The sequence below is a fragment of the Zosterops lateralis genome, assembly GCF_965231275.1.
Source record: "Zosterops lateralis genome assembly, chromosome: 3".
Classification (NCBI taxonomy): Eukaryota; Metazoa; Chordata; class Aves; order Passeriformes; family Zosteropidae; genus Zosterops; species Zosterops lateralis.
In genome coordinates, this window is record NC_139764.1 from 13,226,746 (window position 1) to 13,246,144 (window position 19,399).

The 19,399-nt window shown below is 35.0% G+C and overlaps 1 long non-coding RNA gene across 3 annotated transcripts in view; it reads right to left on the minus strand.

The window, feature by feature from the left end:
* The window catches only part of LOC310906713, a 71,165-nt gene that overhangs the window by 22,265 nt on the left and 29,501 nt on the right, over positions 1-19,399 (minus strand). For all 3 annotated transcript variants that reach the window (XR_014589471.1, XR_014589472.1, XR_014589473.1), the window contains exon 3: positions 2,946-3,099. This is a non-coding gene — a long non-coding RNA (uncharacterized lncRNA). The remainder of the gene's footprint in view (positions 1-2,945; positions 3,100-19,399) is intronic.

The window sequence follows — 19,399 nt, forward strand, 5'->3', positions numbered from 1 at the left end:
CCTTCAGTGAATTCCTTCAATATTGCCCTCTGGAGACCATGTGGGCAGTGCTAATTTTAGGAAGCATATTTGTTTGTTCTTGGAGGTAAATATCCTTTTGTGGGTAAAACTCTCTATCTTTTTCATATATTCTTTGTTAGTAATACTGCTGTGGTTGCTGTGATTTTAATAAATTGTTCTTCCAATTTATAGTCTCTCCTTATTATTCCTCAATTACTGGAAGGAGTGGAGGGAAAGGGAGTAGATTATCTATTTCTCTGTAGTTGTTAAAACCAACACAGGAGGATTGTCCAGTCCTCACAGTTTAGAGAGAAGAGTTTGCTAGTTCAATGAAGATAATAATTTCTAATAAAGCAGGACCACAAAGAAAAACAGATCTAAATCAATTTGTCTAGAAGCAGTGTTGCAATTTTTAAATTTTTATACAAAATCAAAAATTGATTGTATTTGTTTATAATGGCTCTCCTGGCAAGCTGATTCCCACCATCAAAAGAGATCAAAACTTCCCTGATAAATGAAACCCAATACTGAACTAAAAAACCCATTATATCATCTCTGGGCCAGTGTTTCCAAGTAATCTTCCCACTATCCCCAGTGGAAAGTCTCTCACAGACATGGTCTCAGATATAAAGGATAAAATTAAAGAGTCTCACCAGAACAGTGAGGCCTTTGGCATTAGTTTACAGTCTCTCTGTAAAGTAGAAGCAATATTAGATTATAAACATGCCATGTAAAACAGAAGACCAAGGTTTGGACCATCTGAGTTACTACAAATATTTTAGTATTTATTTCAGAGAGTAATTAGTTCAACATTGTTTTGATCTTCTGAAGATCTTGGCTTTTTAATGTACTTTCAGTCTGAAGTAAAGAGTTAAATTTATGTTTGGAAATGCACAGAATCACAGAGTCTTTGAGCCTGGAATATTGTTTAGATCAAACTTCCAGACCAGATCAGGATCAGGTATAAAGGGGTGCTCAGAGCTGTATTCAGTTGTGTTTAAATATCTCCACAGATGGAGATTCTGCAACCATCCCAGGTAATCTTTTCTAGCTGAACTCTCACACTAATTTTTTTTCCTTAGTCTTGAATAAAATTTCAACTGTGTTTTTATTTGTGCCTGGTGCCCTTTGTGCTTTCGCTGGACACCACTGGGAAGAGTCTGGCTCCATCCTTCAGTTACCCATCATAGCATTTATACCCACCATCAAGATTTCCCCTAGGCGCCTTCTCTTTTTCAGTCTGAATAGTCCCAACACTCATCCTCTCCTCCTATGAGAGACACTCAAATGCTTGATTGTCTTTGTCCAGTATGCCCATGTCTCTTTTGTACTCGGGAGCCCAGAATTAGACTCAGCACTCCAGACCTGTATCAGACCTGGATGGAAGAGAAGGACCACCCGCCTCGACCTGCTGGAATTTCTCTGCTGGCTCAAAGGCTCATTACTCACTTCTGCTCAACTCAATGTCCACTGGGACCCCAAAGTCTTTCTCTTTCTTGGCAGTTCAACCAATTTTAACCCAACTATCACTTACATAGTCTGTATTTCATCATCGAAACCCTTGTTGTTGTCAAGATAAGCAGTATTTAATGCTGTCCCCCTCATCCACTGAGCTGGATCCAGACTTCTCATTGTAAAAGTCCATGAGGTTGGTCAAACATGACTGTGCTAAAATGGTTGGATATCATGAAAAAATACCAAAATAGAAAATATAATTTATACTACTATCATGCACTGCATCAATCTTATTGCTTTTGATTCCTCATTATCCTGCTCTAACCAGTACTACTCAGTAAAAAAAGCTTCAAATTCTGGAAAAAAAAAAAAAAAAAAAAAAAAAAAAAAAAAAAAAAAAAAAAAAAAAAAACCCAACCCTAAAATATGAATAGTAAATTCAAAAGTCAGCTGAAATTAAATTCTATGCTCATTTAATATAAAGCTTTAGATTACCATCTCTTTCAAGAAAGTTGCTTTCTTAGCACTTTTCCTTTCTGGATTTTATTTGAGCCATGATCAGAAAAGTGAATAATAGTTCATATCAGATACCATGTAAGTAAGGAAACAGAGGATATTACCCCATTGGAGTAGAAATTATAGCCACAAATCCATTTCTTCTTAATAATTCCTTAGAATTGTGTGAAATTAAATTCCAGACATCATTATAAATCAATGATATTACTGTTTCTTAACAGGTTATACCTGTAATACTTAGTGTAATTTTGTTTTCAATTCAGTGGACATTCTGTTCCATAAAAGTCACAATTTTGAATAAGAAATATGTGTGACATTTTTAGAAGCCTTTGGCATTCAGGAAAGCAAGCAGCACTTTAATTGCACCGTGTCCTTTCTCGCGGTACTGTTCTAAAGGATGATAGCAATGTTTACTTCCCTCTGGTTTATAGTTCTGTCAAATAATTTCATGTTTATGAATGGAATAATAAAATCAATTGATAGCATTAAAACTTTTTTTTTCTCTTACACAGATGCTTATTTAGTGACAGTTTAAAAAAGAAAAAGTCTTCAACCACCGATGATACATAGAGCTGAGACCACAGAGGCACTCTAAAAATACTTTGGTCAAGGATCTGTAGCAGAAAGTTGGCTGAGTGAGAGAGCTAATCCAGCCTAACAAATTTCAGATGTACAGATTCGTACTTCTTTTTATTTGTAAAATTATATTTCAAACAGTAGAGTCTTCAGTATGGTAAATATTTTTGAGATGAGTGAGGTCTCTGCTTAATGCAGTGAATAAACTAATTTTAATAAAGCCGCATCCCATCCAAAATATTATACAATGGTTTTTCACTTACAATGACATGTTATTGTAGTGGCATATTAATGTATCATAATACGATATTTGGTTAATAAATGCAATCACATGAAAAACCATATTTCTTTAAGCATTGAACACATAAAGATAACGTCCTACCACAATAAAGACACACCTGAAGATGGGATGCCATCCAAAGGGACAAACTCAAGAAGTGGGACAATGCGAATCTCATGAGGTTTAGTGAGACCATGCACAAGCTGCTGCACCTGGGTCAGGGCATTTTTAGAAGTGCATGTAGTGACAGGAAAAAGGGGAATGTGTTCAATCTGAAAGAATAGGGTTAAATTGGAAATTAGAAAATAATTCTTTACTGTGAGGTTGGTGAGACACTGGCACAGCTTGTACAGAGAATTTGTGGATGCCCTGCCCCTGGAATTGTTCAAAGCCAGGTTGAATGGAGCTCTGAGCAGCCTGGTCTGGAATTCAGCTCTGCCCATGACAGGAAGGTTGGATCTTTAAGGTCCCTTCCAACTCAATCCATGCTATGGTTCTATGATAAGCACCAAAATCAGCAGTACACAAACACTATGAGACTCAAAAGCACATAAACCAGTTCTGCTGCTAGAGGAATTTATTGCTAAATATTTTTTGATTAGTAGTATTTGTCAATATTGAAGCTTAGAAAGTTCTGATATTTTGTGTAGGAAGAATAAAATTCAAGATTTCAGTAATAATAAAATGTCAAAGGTTTAATATTTTTAATATGAAAAGGCTGAAACTGAATAATATTAGATTAAAAAAATTCCAGTAATATTTAAAATTCTACTTTGGGGGAATATTTTTCAATGTGTTTTTACAGTTCTTCACTAGGAACTCTTGTTCTTTTTTTCTGAAGTGCATGCTTTTTATGGAATTATAGTGCTTAATTAACAATCTGATAACTTATAATTCCAGGTTTACATAACATTGAATTTCTTTTTTTATATAATGGATCAGTTTAATACATAATTGAATTTAACAAATAATGACATTTTGAAAAGATAATAAGCTGTTCTTGAATATAAAGGAGTTATCAAACATGCAAAAGATAATGCTCTGGAAATACAAACATATCACAGCCAAACAGCTTATTCTAAGCATCACATACAAAGGTGATTAGAAAATTAAAATTGTCTAATTGTGAAATTATAATTTTTATAAGTAAGGCATAAGTCACTTTTAAAAAAAAACAAACTTGTTTGCATCACAATTAAATTCAGACATTCAAACCTATATATAACCATCAAACCTCTTAAATTGGTGCCCATTGTTACTTTAGGAAACCTGTGAGAATTTTGCTGTTGAGCTCAATGGCTATAAAGTCATAATTCTAGTAAATGTTTAAAATTAAAATTCTGGAAGCAAATCCTAGGATGCCAATTTATACTTGGAAGTCTTATGCGCAAAGGACGTAACTTGTGTTCTTTCAGATTTATACTGCAATCCTATAGCAAATCCAGAAAAATATTTAAATTCATCACATGAAACATATAAATCACTTGAAAACGTCATTCAGTGTCTGTAATTGCAAGATATTATCTTTCTTTCCGTTTATATATTTATACATAAGTAAATATTGCATATGTTATTCAATAATAGTTGAATTAATAGTTTTGATATCAGATAGCCTAGCTCTTCACTTCAAGAAAATAATATAGTTAAATAAAAACATTATTTTTCTAACTTAAAGCACCAGACTATGTTTGTAATAGTTTTGCACTCAGGAATGAGATTCACAAATTGCAAATATTTTGACAGTTACTGGACTTTAATAGCAACAAGTAAAATTTTTGCTCTAATTATCTGGAATTCTTTCACAGTCCTCTTGCCTGACACATCTGTTACCTCCTTGCTAAACCAATATTAACATGGTTTCAGTAATCATAAACACAAGCACAACAGACAGGAAATACTCAGCAAAGGGTTTACAGACAACTAACAGGCTGAACATATTCTACAAAAGTATTGCTCAGATAACTAAATAATAAATACACCCACAGAAGCCAAAAAAGGGGACATACAAAGATTGCAAAAAAAAAAAAAAAAAAAAAAAAAAAAAAAAAAAAAAAAAAAAAAAATTCTAATTTGATTCCTTAACAGAGCTTTAAAATACTGACATTGAAATAAAAGAGTAGAAAAGAGAATAATCTTTAAAAAAGCTTTTAGTCGAGTTGCCAGAGCGGTAACATTGATCCTGTCAGTATTGAGGGCACGTGTGACATAAATCACTGCATTTAAGTGCTCTCACTTATCAGAGACTTATCACAAGTCAAAAGTGTCAATGACCAGGGGTCCTATGTATCCACTCTCCCAGCTCACTTCTGTGAGTCTTGGAAGGAGAAAAACTGTCAAATGAAGTTTTGAAAGTTCTTTTTTTGGTAACACGAGACTAAAAAGCCCAGGCAAGGACCTGAGTTTAAACATCAGTATGAGCAAGGTTTCTGCTGGTGCAGATTTCATCCATGCAGCTTCTTAGTCAGGGATAACTCACTCATGCAGAGCAGGCATCATTACTTCAAGGGATTTTTTGATCAAGTTAATAAGCAAACTTCTTAGTTCTCAATTTCCTTAATGTTTCCTCTCATGTGTAATGATGTGGAAATAAGTTGTAGGTGGGAATTTACCACCTTGGCAATTGGAACATGGCTTTTACTCAAAATCAGAGTGAACTATAACCAGGAAATTTAAACAACGCTCCTCAACAGTAGACTTTTCTACCTCACAAAGTGGGGAAATTCAGATTTCCAGCCAAGGAAAACCCCAGGAAACCTTTGTGTACCACTGTAAACCACTGTGTGAGGCCTAGTTTCCAGTGGGTAAATGACACTGGAAGTGACATGTATAAGTCATTCAATGCAGATCTGAAACTTATCAGAGAACAACTTAACAGGATCTATATGATAATCTAAATACATACAACCTTGAGGTCTCAAATTTACTGTTTATATGACTTTGATGAAATGATTCAGTGGAGTAACAGATACCGATTAAGATATGGATTAAGCTTTAAATATATAAGAATTTGCTATTTTAAAAATCAAATAACACAACTTCAAACCCTATCTCTCATAATTGTTAGATGAACTGTAGACAGCTGTATATATATATATATATATATTTCAGCACTTGTTTTTTGATTTGATAGCATTAGCATTTAGACAACAGAAAACACCCTGCCTTTACAAACATTCCATAATCTCTTCTAAATAGATAATAGAGTTCACCGTGAACTTTTCAGTCACTGTTGAAGTTCAACACTTGAACTTCAACTTGAATGAATTCAAAATGGATTCTCTCATCTCTTCCTTTACAACATCTGGTAAATATAGGTTCCAGCAGCATAGTAATTTGTAAGTGTATACCTCTGTACTCATATGTGAAGGCTTTCTTCAGCATTAAATAATATATAGCTTGACAATATATTATTTACTTCAGGAGGCACAATGTGATTGATGCAATCAGACAATATACTGCAGCACATAATAGGGAAGATGAAAATTCAGGAAAAAGAAAAAAAAATCAAAAAACCCTCAAACAAACCACTTCTATTCCTATAAAGAAAAGAATAAGAGTTTAATAAAATCAATCCAGGCACCAAGAACTGAGGAAAATATAATTCTTTAGATTGCTATAAATACTCATTGGCTTTAGTTTTTCAAGTTTACCTATCTTACCAGACACACCCCCCATAATTCCATAGCGTCACAAAGAGAAAACAAGTTTTCTAACTAATGAATACCAGTCCTTTTCTACTTTTTTATTTAGTGGTTCATCAACTCCTCTGCTGTCTGACTTATGACCCAATGGGGTTTATTCTGTTCCAAATAAAGTAAAAAAAACCCCCACCCCATCTACAATTTTATTTCTTTACAGTAAGAGTCAGGGATCTCTTTCTTGATACCTCCTCTTGTTTCTACCGTTTCAAACTTCTAATTTTTAACAACTATTCTTTTTTTATCTCCTCTTTCATTTGAGCATATGATACCTTTTAATAATTCTTTATTGCCTTAATTTCACCACCTGTGCTCTTCAGTGGACTAAGCTGTACAGAGGAGGAAGACACAGACTTTTCCCAGGCCACAAAAGAATAATGCCCATACAAGTGGGAAAAGAACACAAGTCTTGAACATGAAACTGGTCCTTCAGAGAAAAGCCTTCAACTCTGTATGAAGACATTTGACATCTAGTTCTAAGTATGATGTAAAAATGAAGTATTCTATCTAAAGAATTTATCCTGGGCTGTGGAGTTGTGTTGTACCAAGCATTCTCAATATTTATTCACATTCCTATGGAAGTTTTCTTCTGAGAAATACTGAAAATTCTTGAATTACTGCAATTCTTGAAAGCTAGTCCTCTTACAGTAATTACTATAGACATTCTTTAGCTTACATCTGTAAATAATTGTCCCTATTAATATTAAACTGTTTTTTTTAAAGGTAGTTTATCCTTTTCTCTAATTTGATTTGACTGGACTCTTTTCTGCATTTCTCATTGAACTGTGCTCTTTAATAAATTGATTTGCAGGCATTCAAGATCTAGTACTTCTGAGGTTTCAGTAGCCTTAAATCAGGTAATGATTTCTCTAATAAAGTCTCTTTCTCAGACACACACAAACAAGTATTCTAAATTCCAGACTGAGGAAAAGCAGTTTACATTGTTTTAGTCATGTGAATCACTCCAATCATTATCTTTGATAATACCATCTATATAAAATATTTTACACCACTGATATAATTTTTTTAATGTTCTCTAGGATGGTTCTGCTTGTCAGTCACTGAGATCAGGGCTCCCCTATGAGAACAGGCTGACCTGCACTCCTAGCTGTTTTTCTTGAGAAAAGACAAAATATACACAGATGTTGTGGTTTGAAAGCAAAACGAATGAGAGGCTCCAAGTCAGAGATATAATTTAATAAGAAAAAAGGTAAAAAGGTAAAAATAAAATAAATGCAATAACACAAAGGATCACTGACAGAGTCAGAATACAACCTGAGCAGGATGGTGAAGCAGTCCAGGTGAGGTGCTCTTCCTGAAGCAGTGATCCTGTAGAAAGGTCTGGGAGCTCTGGTCCTCTGGGAATCCAGTGGATAAGTGCCCATTACACTGTCCCACATACCAACTTATATCCAGGTGAGAATGCTTGGCTCCTCCCCCTGGGCAGAGCATCTCACAATGGGATGAGGAGTGTGAAGTGGGTCCTTGATGGCCCATTAAACAGAGATAACCCCTGGAGGGAGTTACCTGTGACTCATGGGCAAGGCATTGATGGGCCATTAGCAGAAGACACCCCAAAGGCCATTAGCAGAAGAGGCAAGGGGCTTGGGAAAACACTAGCCCACCTGGTTTCAACAGTTCATGAAGATGGTGATAGAATAAATACTTTGTGTACATCCTACACTGCAAATCAGGACAACAGATCATACATACTATTGTATGTATGATCTGTGTATGTTCAATTAATGTATTTTCACCATCTGTTTCTTCTTTATGAAACCATAAGGACTTCTGCAAGGACAGTTCATATTTTTATCCCATGCAATTGTAACTTCTAAAGAGGTTTATTAAGTGTGCAGTTTCATGAGATTCCATAACTTACCTATAGTAGATATCTCATATAAAGTTCTGTAAAATGGCTTTATACTTTGGACAAAAATTGCTTTTATTATTTCACTACATAAATGCATACCAGTCTCTATTTTGTTTTGAAAAATAAGATTTTTTTTTCACTATTTGTAATACAGAACTATTGATGACTTCTTGTTTCTATAACATGCTTGAATAACTTCCCTTAATATCTGCTTCTTCATACCAAACAACATTCACTAAATATATTCCCTGTACCTCTGTCTTTTGTCCTTCCAAAACAGCTATCTCACTATATGATTCATCAACTATACGATAAAAATGTAAAATTCCTAGCTAGAGAGAAGGCCTCCTACCTCCCTTTAGCAGCTGGTTATCAGATCACCAATCTGTTTCTTTTTCTTTGTAGTGTTTCTGGAAGGGATGGCAAACTATGTCATCTCAGGAAAACTTGGTTTTCTCATGTAGTGTGTTAATACTTTCACATCAGATTACTGACCTTCTTCTTCACAATTAACACATTATACTTATGCTGCTGCAATCTCTTTTTTTTTACTTGGAATTTTTTTTAAGGATGAGGGCTTCACCAGTATGTAGGTTAGTGGTTGAATCCCTATACACAGGGAGAAAGAGAGATGAAGTGGGAAGCAGAATAGAAAACACAACCTGTCCAAGACAGCTTAGTCATTGCACTTGATTACTCATTATCTTCCTCTGCTACCTGCTGCAAAGCCATCTGTCAGTGGAAGAAACTCCACTCTGTTTCTCCAAATTTGCCCAAAATCCCTTGTTTACCATTCTGTTCAAGTGGTTTCCTTGGACTGCTTGTACATGTAAAGTTAATCATGTTCTTTCAAGTTTACAGGAACAAGGTCAAATGTCTGCCAGGAAAGATTAAGAAGCTACTGGTGTTATTCTGGAATGAACAGAAATATTGTCAAACTCACACAAATAAAACAACATTAAAAAATCACCTTCTTCCTTCATTATTTCCCCAGTCAGTGAGGTATTTTTCACTGAACATATTTCATGAAAGAGAAGATCTACAACTTTTAGTCACTTCAGCAAATAGTTCAGGACATGAATTTCTTCAATACTCCATGGGCCATGTAGAGACAGATGGTATTCAAGCATTCCAGTATTGCACATTTTAACTTTGCAATACATTGAACCAAACTTCTCTTAATATTGAAGTAATGAGTTAACTCCTAATCCCATATTTTCATTTTCTTGAATAATACTGCTTGGTATTTACAAATCTTCTGGTCAAAATCCAAACAATACAGAATAATTTTTCCCATAAAACTCAGTGCAGTAAACTTTATACAACTTTCCTGACTTTCAAAATTCATATTTCATTAGACAAAACTTTACCCCTCACAGCTATTCGAATATCTTTGTTATTTTTATCCTTGAAACTAACATCATTAATATTCAGACTTTAATATCTTCTAGTAGAATATACCAACTTGATTTATAGTTAAATACATAATTTTCTGTATCTGATCACCTGAAAATAATGGGCTTACAAAAAGAAATACAGTCAATCTGTTTGATTTGGGTTTTTTAATTACACAGGAGGGAGGATATTTTTCTTATTCAGAATTTTCTCTCTATAAATACTGTTAATAAATAGGTAGATAAACAGAGAAAAAGTAGTCAAATTTAATCTCCCTTTGCTGGCATATATTTTTCCTTGAAATTATTAGGATCTGGAAAGCAGTCAAACACATTAGATTAAATGTTGCACCGTAGAGCAGGTTTTTTGACTTCACATAACGTATGTACTAAAATGGAAATTTTTTTTAAAAAAAATATTAATTCAATAATTTTGTTCAGTTAAAAGAATAATTTTTCTTGACAACTTGATTTTATCTGACATTTTATTGGAACAAATTAGCATCTGGTAAATACATTGAACTTATGAGCCATTCCTAATGAACACGTTGTGTTGGATTCATCCTCCTTTTAATCACCTCTGGAAAGGATGTTTCCCAATTTTGTCTTTTCAAAATACAGTTTATTGATAAAATGCTTATTTAATTTCCTCACATGAGTAAATTGTTGTGAAACCCCCAATTTTTTAATGATAAGGTCCACCTTGTGCAGTGTTTCAGACTGGTCTTCAAAGTAACTTGTCCTCTGCTGTTAAGCTCCCCAAATCAGTCCATTTTAAGCAAGAAACTGCATTATTTCTTCTAAGAAAACCATGTCTATTCATTTTTTATTTGTCCTACAGCCTATTTTTTATAATATTCATGACATGACTTGTAAATTGTTGAAGCAACTGTTTGAAAAAATAATTTCTAGCTAATAATGAGGCATGAATAAATAACAGCAAAGCTTACAGAAGATCGTCTAAATGTCCTGGAAGGGGAACATTTTAATGTAACAATAGAGATGAAAGAATGGAATGGCAAGCAGTTCCTCATTATTCTTATTAACCAACCAGAGCATTTAGAGGCATCAAGGCACCATACTGTAAAATCAGGGGAATTCTAAAACCTGTACTACAAAAACGATTTACTCAAGAGGCTGTTCAGCTGAACATTTAACCACTTCCAACTGACAGATACAACACTCTAATCATCTGTTTCTACATATGTGTAGGGGTTTGGATATTCACAAGGGTTTTTGATTCTCATCTCTGTTGACTAGTTTGTAGGCTATGTTTGATTTTCTAAGCTTCTGTTGCTTTGTGCTTCTTAAACACCCTAAAGAAATGCAGCCCAGGGAAACTCCTCAGTATTTTAGAGTAGCAATATCACCGAAGCCTTTTGCTTACCACATTTATGCCCAGAACCTGCTTGGAGTGTACATAAGGTTCCAAATGTCAAGTTTCATTTAAGATAACTTCAGAGATGATCAAGTTGTTTTAAAATAGTAATACTAAAATACAGACCAACAGAGCTAATGACTTAGAAAATATTCCCCAAAAGCAGAGCATCAGTGGTAGAGTTCAGGTTTTGAACTTGCCATTGGATTCCAAGCAGCCATGGAGATGGATCCACTGGCACAGCAAACCAAAGGTCATGATTTGGTCATTAGATCACTACTCCTCTCTTCACTAGATTAGAGGGATCACCTTCATTAGAACATGGCTTTAACATTAACCATCAAATAAATCAAAAACTATTATAATCAAGTTACTGACTATCATTCATTCCCGTCTGGCTGAAGTTTTCCTTCTTTCCTCTGTGCTTTATTTTATACTTCCTCTAGTTCCAACCCGCTGACCAAAGAGAGTTGGAGAACACAGGTTTTATAGAACATTAAGAACTTTGCTTAAAAATCTTGCTTTAAACTCCCCTTGCCAATGCAGTTTTTTCTGCTTTCTCACATCAATGTACCTGAAAAATTTGTTTCAACTGTCTGAAAAAATTCTTCCTTGAAAATCAGATTCCATTATTAGGTATAACAAGCAAGAAGGAAGGAAAACCTTTTTTACTTTTTGCTTGCCCTGTCTGCTTTGCTCTCTTCAACTGTCTTGCTTTCACAATTCTGCATTGACCGGTTTGCTTGTATTTTTGCTGACAACTTTATTCTTCCCTGCCCCAGACTCACCCAGTGCCTTTTCCTAATCCATCCTTAGGACAGTGCAGACCAAGTTGTTCTTAAAACTTTTTACCTAAACGTCTAAATTTTTCTTATCTAACCATTGTCAGTATTTCTTCCTGTCAGCCTCGCATCTGTTCCTCACATCTAGTCAGCAGCCCAGCATGAAACAACAGTTGTTATCCTTAAACTCTGACATCTGTCTCTGTTTCTCCATCATGTTCATTTTTCTTTTGCAAGCATGAAACTCTTATACTAGATTTTTTTTTTTTGCCACAGTCTTTAGATCTGTAATGGGAACAAAAATCTAAACATGACCTGTTTAGATTTTAAACAAGTAAAAATATTATAGAGATGTTATCAGTTGTAGATATTGGCTCGTATCAAAATTGGTGTAGCTGGATGAATGAAAGATAAATAAGCGGAAACAATTTGGGGGAAACAAGCTTGGAAAAGGTCAAAAAGAAGTATGAATGCAGACAAAAATAGAGTGACAAAAGTGTACTGGATTGTTTTAATTGTATCATATATCATCTTAAATTTGAAACAGGAAGCAGGATTTTTTAATTTTTTTTTTTTTTTTTTTGCCTATTCTGTGACCTACCTGATGCCCCCAAACTCTTCCACTAAAAAAAATTCTAAATAATTTGAAATATTAGTCATACTGAAAAGACCATTTTTTTTTTTGCCCCCCTCCCATTGGATTACTGTCAGCACAAACTTATCAATTCAAATCAGGGGTTCTCTGGCACCTTATGACCTCTACCTCTCTTTTTTTTTGTAAATGATATTGAAATATCAATAAATAATTTCTTTACATGTACAATAGAGAGACATAGGATGGAGCCCAAGGAGGGGACAAAGAAGGCTTGAAATGCCTGGGGCAGGTCATTTTAATTAACTTAATTTTAGCTGGGGCAGTAGTACCATGGCAGTCCCAGGAGGGGGTGGACTGATGTGGCTTTTTGATCAGGGATTGCTATTTCTATTTTTTTAGTATACTGTTATTTTTTCACTTATATCTACTCATATGCTCTTCTCCTTATTGGTGGAAAGTGATTGGTTTAAATAAAAGGGAGTGTTGCCCTTCAGTTGTCTTAAACCAAGACAGGTTGCTTCAGATCAGAGATGTATACAGGGTGTTATATCTGGTAGAAAGGGTGTAGTTTATCACTCATGTGCCTGGATGCAGCCCCTGATGCAATCATGCATGGAAACATATGGAAAATAGTCTGGTAGGACACATATCATTCACTGTCTCAAGGCAAACACATGGGAGCTTTGTTTGTTTATTTAGATCTATTCAGATTTTTAAATTTTGTATATAAATAGCTCTATAATGAGTTTAGACGCCCAATGTTGTATGTGTCTATTTTATTCAATGCTGCTCATCTGAGATTCTCATCCTTTAAAGCTGTGTGGAGTTATATTCATTCCTCTAAAGCAGTAACGTGTAGGCATTATGTAACTTTAATCCTTCTACCTGTGTATATCTAGTGTATATCTATACCTTATCCCCATATGCCACCATTCAGTCACCTTGATCTTATTCCTAGTAGATTTATTTAACCAAACAAAAGTTATTTTGATGTATTTTTGTATGAATGTCTTTATTGTTTAATGCCTGAAAGATATTCCTTTTGGCTTCCTGAGTTTTGAAAACCTGACACAGGAGCAGCCAACAAACCCATGATCATTTTCATTTAGCTGGTTTCTTTCTAATTATTTTTAGAGTTTTATTGGATTTAATTTTATGGATCCTAGTTCAGTCTGTAAAATTAAAACATTAATAACTGTCTCTGAGTGTTTAACCACATGAACTCTTTTTTAAATGAAGCTGTTCATTAAACCAAGTGATTTGCATATTGCATGGCATACTTCTGTGAAAGAGAGAAAGGCTCATTCATACATGATAGTGCTCATCCTACTTATGCCTGAGACTTGTGTCAGCACTTCATTTGCAAATTCTATTTTTACTAGTTCAGAGCTCAGCTATATAATCTTTCTGTGGGCTGAAACTTGACAAAGAATAGCTCCACTCCAGAGTCCATTTGAGCTTCAAATTTCAAATAAATCAGGTTCACCATTTCCATAAACTTTTTACACAAGTGTGACAGATCAGGCTGCATTCCTGTCAGCTCACATGAGTTAAGCAGGGTTGGGTCTTTGAAGATAATACCTCCTGGAAAATCCATGAGGATTCTATATCTTTCTTTGCTTTAGAGTGGTGGAACAGGATGCCCAGGGGTGCTGTGGATGCCCTGTCCTTGGAAGTGTTCAAGGCCAGATTGGTTGGCACTCTGAGGAGCCTGATCTAGTTGAAGATGTCTCTGCCCATGGCAGGAGGATTCAAACTAGATGCTATTTAAGGTCCCTTTCAATCCAAGCCATTCTATGTTTCTGTAATTCCATGACCACACTTGCACTGCACTCAGTGCTCAAGAAATGGGTGCATCTGGAGGCATGTTCTTCATTTAGGTAAGAAAAGACCTTTGAAATCACTGAGACAGAAGACCAAAAGATGTTGCTAGTAAATTATCCCACAAACATTGACATGCTGCCCCCATGTTTATTGCTAGTGAGCCCGATTTTACCCCTTTCCCATCCTTTTAAGCTCTGCCTATGAGCCCTGCTAATGCTTGTGCAAAGATCCTTTTTCCATCTTTGGGAGGGGTGACCCCCATTAGCTGACAGCAGCCCTGTGGTGTCGTGTAAACTGAGCCATGATGAAAACCCCATGAATTTCTGCCTACCTGTGAAATCCATTATGGAAAATGGATGAGGGCCTTACCAGGACAGGAAGCTTTCTCTTCACATCCTTCACCCACCCCCAGGATGTCAGCAGAGTTCCCTGAAGAGTGGGTCTAGTCTGCATACTGGACAATATGGTCATCATTTTATTTATGTAGGTTCAGCTATTTCTGCGTCGAAATCACCATCACTTAGTAATAGACATCTTTCTGCAAGTCTTAATAAGCAATTTTGATTTTTGCTACCTAGAATGTCATCTTAATCATATAATGTTATTCCCTATTCTTATCCACTTTCAAATTACTAAGGAAGAGGTGGAAGAGTAAAGAAACATGAAATGATCCATCACTGGTGCGTTCAGATCTCATTGATCGCTTGAGCCCACCCACCATGTATTACTTAACTTTTCCTGCTCTCAGTGCTAATTGGTTATTAATTCTTGATTTGATCTTTACTCTCTTAATTTAGTTTAGCTAAGAGCTCTAGGGAGGCACCACATTAAAACCATTTTTGAATATCCTAATTCCCGAGAACAGCCAGGTCACCTTTATTCCATTCTCCAACTCCGAGTTCAGAGAAAGCTAATGAAATTTTATAGACATGACTTCATTCTTGTAAAAACATTGCTGACTGTAAGACCGTTGCATCGTATTTGTCCATATTTCTTATATCTGTGGTTTTCATTACATTTTCTTCCAGTTTATCCAGTAGATAAACCAGATTTTCTGGTCTATTGCTCTTCAATAGTCTCTGTTACCCACAAAACATCAAAAAAAAGTCACACTGCATCTACAATTGTCTGGTCTTCAGGTCCTGAGGCTGATTTGGAAGCAACAGAAATCACACAAAAACTTATAGGTCGAGGAAAATTTTATTAGCTTTGTGCATATACTGTCCAGGATGGTCAGTAGTTACTATTCTCAAATTTTTGCCATTTATGACTAAACTTAAAATAATTTATCAGATTCAATTCCACTGAAAATGTCTATGGTAACTTCCCTACTGTAAACTAATAATGACCAGTTTCCAAGAGTAATCTTTTAACTTCTCAACCATTTTTTAACCATACCAATTCTGTAATGGCCATTGTATTTGAAAAAGATATTTTATTCATAGGGTTTGGTGGGTTTTTTTTTTTTTAGTAAGGTTTTCCTTACATTGTTAAAAAATTGACAGGTCAAAGTTTTAACTTCCTGGTGTGCCTTTTACTTTTTCTTTCAGTTGGACACATCTGTTATCATAAGACCTTATATTTCCAATATCATTCTCTTCTATTCTGCTAAAGATACAAGTTTTTCCTCTACTTCCTTTCACTTCTTCAGTTTGAGTAGGGAATACATCTATTCTGAAAATTCACTCCCATCTTTGAATGAATGTGCTGCTGCAGCCCTTCCAGCCTTTTGAACAGATATTTCAGCCAGCTGCTTCATTTTCCTCCCTGAAGTGAAATATTGTCGTGGTAAATCCTTTCCTTGTCTGTTTTAAATGTGAGCACCATCCAGGCACTTCCAGAAAGAAGTAATGTCTTTCTAAATGCTGCTTATGTGTTTTCATTATGGCCTGTTTCTCTGAGAAGCCATTTTTAAAAATATAGCAAATTTACATGGCATTGGTCAAAATCCCTTGTTATCAGCGAAGATTCTATTTTTGGAAATTCTGTCCATCCTGCTTCTAACAGGGTGACAGATAACTGCAAACATTCTTGCATTACTGCTCTTACACTCCTCTGACCTCTCCCTGGATCTTCAAACTCATTTAAACACTATAGTGCTTGTTGACATTCTCAAGTTTTGGATTCACTCCGTGCTTTCTTAATTTCTACATCTTTTGGAACCACTCCTTATGGTTAATTTCAGTATTTCTAAGTTCTTTACTCCACAATATTTAAGTTATCCCGTAGATTATAATTTATTTTTCACAACATTTTTTTTGGTGCTCAAAGTAGCACCAGCCTTATCTAATCAGGGTTTTCAGTTAATTCCATTATTTCTGGATTCTGATATTTCTGCAGAAGTATATGTACACTTGATCTTTTATTTTCATTTAGCTGTTGGCTGTTGTATTTCCTACATTAAATTTATTGATTTGGGCCGTATCTAATGTTGCTATGCTTTTTTTTTTTTTTTTTTTTTTTTTTTTTTTTTTTTTTTTTTTATTAATGTACCTGTGGAGAATGAAGCACTTGCTGACTTTCAAGCAGTTTTTATTTCAATGATTTGATCCAAAGGCTTCCTAATTTGACATGCCAGAAGCCTTAGCCCATTTTAGCTTCAGTGAAGCCAATCAATCCTCCATAGGCTTTCTGTATTTCTCTCAAGGTCTTTTCCTCCTGCATATTTTTCTAAGTTGTGGACCAATATTTTTCTGCTCTTGGAAAACTTCCAGAGAAATGGTGCAGTACTTCACTGAACTCCTCATCTTAGTTTTCACTTCACAGCTAAAATTTTGCTTTAACAAATGCAAGCTCCATTTTTACATGGAGAACCTCTTTCTCTGATGAGCTATTTACAAGAACCTTAATTAATTTATCCTTCTGAAATGTTCACCAAAATTAGCACATTACTGCAAAATTATGTCTCCCTCAGAAGGTCCTACTTTGCTGAAATTTTTAGTAAAAAAAATTCCTAACTACAGGTAGGAATATAAGAAGAAACAAGGCAAACTCACAGAAAACTAACAAGTTTGATAACCTTTACATGGAAAAAAAGAGGAAATTATAGTAGTTGAACTACTATAGTCAAGAGGTTATCTGAGTTTGTTCATAAGTGGTGTTAAATATCAGTCTGACTAATAGGAGTATAGAACTACTGACACAAGAAAAAATAAGTACTTGACTTAGAATTGGAAATTATATTACAAATACCAGAAATTCTTCAAATTTTACATTATGGCATATGCTGCTATTTCATGGACTGTAATGTCCCCCCTTATTATTTTATTTCCTCTAGCAGAGTTCAATTTTAAATTCTAAAGCCATTGCAACTTTTCAAGAATTACTATTTTTTAAAAATAAGCTGAGGCTAAATTATTTAAAGAAATCATCATAAACCTCTGGAGGGTTTGGTTTTTGGTCGAAGCAGACTTTTACAAAGTGTATTTTAACAAACTCTTCACAGAGGTTTCCGAGAAACTTGCAGACAGGCTATAATATTTAAGAACTCCATATGGATAAATAAAGCCTGCTGAGTCCTTGAACACCACCTGCTCTTAATGTCTGACTATTTAACATAACCTGATTAACCCTGGTGCTGTTTTGACACTGCTGAGGTAGAAACCCTCAAAACCATAGATGGCAGAAATTCCTAATAGAGGCCTCCAAAATATAAGGATGGGATGGCACCCAAGTCCCCATATAAAGACAAATGACACAAGCCAGTCACTAGCAGCTGCACCACCAGGTTGTATTTGGTGTAGAGAGTAGTGGTAATTGAAAAAAAAAAAAAAAAGAAACCTGCATAAAAACATACTGGTGGGGTGATTGATGCAATTGGCAGAGACATTTGGGATGCAGCTGGGAGGGGAGGAAGGGGAGGAAGAGGAGGAAGGAGAGGGACAGGAAGAAAATAAGGGGGAAGGGGGAAGAGAGGAAGCCAGAAACAAAGAAGATAGATTGAATTATAATTTGCAATTGTAGTGCTCATTTCTGAATTCTGCAATGTATTTCTAAAACTCCTCTAAGGCTTTAGGAAAATTTGATATAAGGCATTTGAATGTACTGGTGGTGCTGCCAGCTTTGCATTATACATTGCTTTGCAGTGAGAATGTGCAACAAGGAAAGCAGATTTTTGTCAGATTTCTGGCCTTGGTATTCACTGCACAATGAAAAAGCATGGAACTCCCTGCAATACATGCTTGAATGTATGCGAGTCAGAGGGAGGCCATGGAAACAGAGAGGAACCTACATGTTTTGAACTGCAAAACAGAACTTGTTCTGGCACAAATTTTCAGAATAAAAATTTTCAAAATTCTTACAATTTTTTTATTAACAAATCTCTTGATACTGAAAGATTAATCACCTTACTAAAAATTAACGTTGTTCCTGTCTCAGTTTTCAAACTATAATAGCTATATAAAAACCATACATAAACTGAACTTTTTAGTTTTACACAGGCATCTAAAAAGCAAGTGTTTTCAGAAATGCAATTATCTACTTTAAAGGAAGTATTGGTAAGACAATACTGAAAGCTTTAGAAAATCCTTCCTATATTCTAATTTTCAGAGAAAATAAAAGGCAGAACACCTATGTAAATTAAGTTTTCAGGCAATAATTTAGTGACAAAAATTTCAGTCTCCAATGACTCGCCAGAGCCTACCTTGGTAAGACTGCATGGATCAACACTGAAAAGTATATGTATTATAAATACATAAACTTATACATGTTATTTTTAATGTATCATAAATCTGATAACAAGAATGCTCTTAGTCTATTCCACTTACAGCATGAAAACCATTCCCTCAGATCAACTTTAACATCTTTAAAAGCTACTCATAACATGAACTCCACAGTCTATATGTGTTTGATACTTTGCAATTGGATGGACAAAATCTGCACATGATCAGTTACCACAGCTTCTCCTAATGAGTGGTAACTTGCTAAAGTGTGGGAACTCACTCACATCCAGCATATGCTGAAATGCTAAGAAAATATTCAGAACTACCCCGAGTCTTTTCTAGGTAAATCTTCCAGACTGCCACCCAT